The sequence below is a fragment of the Zingiber officinale genome, chromosome 5B (genome assembly GCF_018446385.1).
Source record: "Zingiber officinale cultivar Zhangliang chromosome 5B, Zo_v1.1, whole genome shotgun sequence".
Lineage (NCBI taxonomy): Eukaryota > Viridiplantae > Streptophyta > Magnoliopsida > Zingiberales > Zingiberaceae > Zingiber > Zingiber officinale.
The window spans coordinates 75,256,096-75,261,425 of NC_055995.1; the positions used below are offsets into that span (position 1 = coordinate 75,256,096).

General features: G+C 34.7%; 1 long non-coding RNA gene across 1 annotated transcript; it reads left to right on the forward strand.

Moving 5' to 3' along the window:
* The first annotated feature begins 3,753 nt into the window (after positions 1 to 3,753).
* LOC121987496 lies at positions 3,754 to 4,575 on the forward strand. The gene is made up of 3 exons (XR_006113626.1): positions 3,754 to 3,766; positions 3,848 to 3,906; positions 4,474 to 4,575. It is a non-coding gene; the product is annotated as an uncharacterized LOC121987496 (long non-coding RNA).
* Positions 4,576 to 5,330: the final 755 nt, after the last annotated feature.

Consider the following 5,330-nt stretch of genomic DNA (forward strand, 5'->3'; position numbering starts at 1 on the left):
TGTGCATCATTTGTGACACGTGTTGCAGTTTCTTGTGGTATCTCATTTTATACCGTTGGTACTAAATTAGACGTGTCCTCTCTTATTTCTTCAAGAACAATTTTACTCATGGGCTTGTGGTTCATTACATAATCCTCTTCTAAAAATTGGGCATTGGTGCTAACAATGACCTTCTGATCTTTGGGACTACAAAACAAACCACCTTTTGTTCCTTTAAGATAACCCACAAACAAGCGAATTTCTGTACTTGATTCCAACTTATCAGCATCTCCCTTCAGCACATGTGCTGGACTACCCCAAATCCGAATGTATCTTAGACTAAGCTTATGCCCATCCCACAATTCTGTGGGAGTAGAGGGTACTGACTTAGAAGGTACCAAGTTCAGAATGTACGCCACCGTTTCCAGAGCATATCCCCAAAATAAATTTGGTAATTCTGAATAACTCATCATTGATCTAACTATTTCTATAAGAGTCTTATTTCTTCGTTTCGCCACACCATTCTGTTGGGGTGTACCAAGTGCAGATAATTGGGATTAAATCCCGGCCTCTGATAAGTAATTCCTAAACTCTCCTAAGAGGTACTCTCCACCATGATCTGACCGTAGTGCTTTGATACTTTTACCATGACATTTCTCCACATCAATCTTGTACTCTTTGAACTTATAAAAGCATTCAGACTTGTGGTACATCAAGTAAATATACCCATATCTCGAATAGTCATCTATAAAAGAGACAAAATATTCAAAAGCACCTCTCACCTGGATAGTCATAGGTCCACACAAATTAGAATAAACCAATTCTAACACTTCTTTAGCTCTATACCCCTGTCCCTTAAAAGGTCTCTTGGTCATTTTTTCTTCCAAGCAAGATTCGCAGGTTGGAAAGTTTTCCACCACCAATGAACCCAAAGGTCCATCGGCTATTAACCTTTAAATCCTACTCAAGTTAATATGACCTAGCCTTAGATGCCAAAGATATATTTGGTTTATTTTCAAAGGCTGCGTTCTCTTATTAGAATTAGAAGATATGTTATTAATTTCCATTTGTTGCATCATGGGAATTATTGGATTAAGAGTATACAAATTATCAATCAACGTACCAAAACAGATAACCTCCCTATTTTTCTTGACAACTACTTTGTCATTAAAAGAAATAGAATATCCATCTATAAATAATTTAGAAACTGAAATCAAGTTCTTTCTAAAACATGGTACGTAAAGATAATTTCTCAAAATCAATGTTTTATTCCTATCAAAAGATAAATAAACATCTCCCACTACAACATCCATCACTTTCATAGCATTCCCATGTAGACGGTGATCTCCCCTTCATGTAGTCGTCGAGTTTCCTGGAACCCCTGCAATAAATTACAGACATGATAAGTGGCTTCTGTATCTGCACACCAGGTACTGGTAGATAACACCGCTAAATATGTTTCAATAACTAATGAATGAGATATACCTTTATTGTTCTCCTTTCTACGAGGATATACCACCTTCCAATGTCCAGACTGCTTGCATGTGAAGCACTTGCCCTTCGGCTTCTTCACACCTGCTTGCGATCCAATCCCTTGAGGTCGAATCACTTTCTTTGCTGAACCAAGTTGTTTCTTTTTCTTCTTCATGCCTTTCGGCTTAGAAGCAGAAACATTTTCAGCAATGTGAATTTGAAAACTTTGACGAAATAGCCCTTCTGCTGCTTCACTACAAGAAAATTGGGATTTTACAACACTTAAAAGACAATGCTTTTTTAAAAAAGCGTTGTCTTTTTCTTTTTAACAACGCTTTTAGTGAAAAACGTTGTCTATTTTTTTATTTTCTTACTAATAGACAACGCTTTTTTAAAAACCGTTGTTTATTAGTGATTTTTATGGATCAAACACAATGCTTTTTTGAAATACGTTGTCTATTAGCATTTTTTTAGTGTCTACAACAATGATTTTTAAAAAGCGTTGTCTATTGTTAAACCCTCATCTAAATCTGGGATAATACAAACCGTTGGATCAAGTACCCTTAGGTTTCACTCTCACAACTCCTCATATCATGCTTATCTTCCCGAACCCCTCTCACAAGTCCTCATCTCATGCCTATCTTCCCGAACCCCTCTCACGCCCTCTCCTTCCAACTCCTCCTCTCACGTCCTCTCCATCCAACTCCTCTCCAGCAAACCCCTCTATGGCGAACTCCTCTCCGTGAACCTCCTCTCCTCTAAATTCCTTCACCTCTTCGTCAAATAGTAAATGCCCTAATCACTCCGCTCTTGGATCGCTGCCTCCGCACTAGATCTACTCGCCGGTGGTTTCCTATGCAGAAATGGTAGGGTTTACGGTTAATTCGACAAGGTTTTGTTTCATCTGTTGATTCTTTTGTTTCTTGTTTTTTTTCCTGCGATTTTTACCATAGATTAGATTATTAGCGAATAGAAAAAAAAAAAGGGTTGAGATGACAGCTTAGGAAATTATTGGATCATTGGAAATGTATTTATCGGGACAATCAATTGACTTCAAATGTTCCAAATATGTCATTTGTGTGTGTAATGCTTCTGTCTAGGGCTTTCCGTAACCGAACTACTTAGTTTAATATGTTTAGATCAGTTGTTTGCTGATATCTGCTAATTACTCAAATTTACTTGCAACCGGTTTGTAACTAGGCACCAGTTCATTCAAACATCTGATTTTTCATGTTTTTGTGACATATCTCATGCATTTGATGATCATTTTATGGTACAAAGTAATTGTTGATATTGCATTGAAAGTCTATACTTATTTTTCTTGTGTTTGGTATTGTATGCCTATCATCCTTGGCATCAGATCATCCTTAGAGGGCATTTCTAATAGCCCTCTTTTTTTATGATCTCTTGACATAGGGATGCCTAACTGTTTGAGATAACAAGTAGGTGGCCCTTATTTACTCTATTGTAGTTATAGTTAAGTAAGCAAAAATTGTATATATAACTCATCCTTTTCTTATTTTTTATACTCATTTTTTCAGTTTCTCTAGAATTGTATATCTCATCTACCTTTAGGAAGATTGAGAAAAATGTCTGATCTGATTAACTTACAGCATTTAGTTATTCTATAAATAATTTGGATTTTCTGCTTTTCTAGTCTGACACCATTTGTTATTGTTTGTATAATAATTGCTAGTTATTCTGATTCTGAATTTATCAGTTTGGATGAAGTCTCATCTTGGTGTTGTTTCTCCTAAATTTAAAAAGAAACAAGCTAGATCATCACAGAAGTTAACTACCAAACTCCATAGTTCTTTGGAAGACCCCAACACAAATGATTTGGAGGATGTTCTACCCATAGATAATGCTTCAAAGCAATTGGTGCTTCATAATGAGGCTTCTAGTACACATTAGATACAAGTGAGAAGTAGTAAAGGTATGTGTAATTATATATAACATATATTTTAATGTGTATGTTTATCATTATTAATTTGTCTCTAATTAACATAGGCTCCTCGACAACAAGATGCCAAACAATGTGGTTATTATGTTATGCGATTTATGAGACAAATTGTTGAAGAAGTTGAAATTATCGAGAGAGATTCACTACGATCTATAGTAATGTTTTCTTGCTTATGTTTCAAATTATTTGAAATAAACTATTTAAAATTTGCAAAGTCAATGTTGATCTTTTTTTATTAATGTTCACAGTTTACAGAAGCGGAGTATTCTTGAGAAGAAATTGATGAGGTGCGATCGGAGTTGGCAGAATGTATATAAGATCATATTTATGAGTAGATGCATTCAAGTTTATGTAAGTTCATTACCTTCTTGATGGCCCAAAAACATCAGATGAGTTTAGGAATATGAATTTGGGATTGTCATACCTTTTCAGGTCAAACAAAATATGACTGACAGAACTCATCAACTTCTAGATGCTCGATCAAAGGGCAGGTAATATCCAAGAGTCGGCTTCAATATCTTGTAGAAAATACCATGTTTACTGGTTCAAAAATGATTTTTTTGCTACCTTCATGTTGACATGTTGAATTTTTAAATCCTTTCTTTGCACTCTAGAATCAAAGCCATATTTTATATGTATAGTTTAGTACACCAGAAAACTACATTTGCTATTGGAAAATTTCAAGTCAAATTGTGTTTGATAAAGCTATAAGTTCTGCAAACCAAAGAAATCAGAACATATGCTGATTTCGACTTTAGTTCATGTGTAAGAACTCAAATGAAATATATGCTATTCTTTTTGCACTGCATCTCCAATTATGTATTTAGGTCTCACAGTGGTTTCCCTAGCATCTCCAATTATGCTATTCTTTTTTCTATATTTCCATGGCGGAAACAAAGTAGCACATGTATTTTTCGTTTACTCTATTCCCTGTTATTTTATGCTTAATTCTTTTTCTCTTAAAAATTATTGTATGGTGTGAACTATGACCTTTATTTTCAGCTATTACCACCGAAAATTATTTTGCATAATACTGATGGTATTGTTTTCTATGACAGATACACAGTGGTGGGTGTTTTGTCCCAGCCTCAAGCCGTCAATCCATTTTGATCAATATATCTAGTAGAAGTAAGCATGCAGATCATTGTCTTCGAGGCCGGCTAGTTATTTTGTGAATTTTTTTATTTTAAATTTGAATGTCACTAACTACTTTGAAACAGAAATATTTAGTCTTTGTGTATAGTTGAATTATCCTATAAATACTAATACTTTGTAGTTGAATTCTATTGTTTGGTACGAGTTTGAAATCATTAGCTGAGCTAATTAATGTTATTTTATATGTTAAATTTGAATCTGCACATGGTAAAAGAAAATTAATAGTTTTGTAAATATAAAAAAATGATTTTGTAAATAGATTTTTTTAAAAAAAATTTAAAAAAGACAATACTTTTAAAGCGTTGCACAAGTGTTGTCTTTGCCAAAAACAACAACGCTTTTAAAGCGTTGCAATAATGATGTTTTTGCAAAAAATACACAACGCTTTTAAAGCGTTGCAAAAGCATTGTCTTTGCTACAAACGACAACGCTTTTAAAGCGTTATCTTTGAGCAGACTTTTAACAACAGTGCTTTTAACAATGTTTTTTCAGCCACATAGACAACGCTTTTAAAGCGTTGTCTATTAGCTTTTTTCTTGTAGTGCTTGGAGTTCTGTCAGAAGTTCCGCCAACGAATAAGTCCTTTTGTTCATGTTATAGTTCAGGCGGAACTGCTTAAAACTCTTGGGTAGCGTTTGGAGAATGATATCGACCTGAGTTTCCCCATCAATTTCAGCTCCAAGGATTTATATCTCATTCAAGTGATCCATCATTTTGAGGATATGATCCCTCACGGGTATCCCCTCAGTCATGGTGGTCG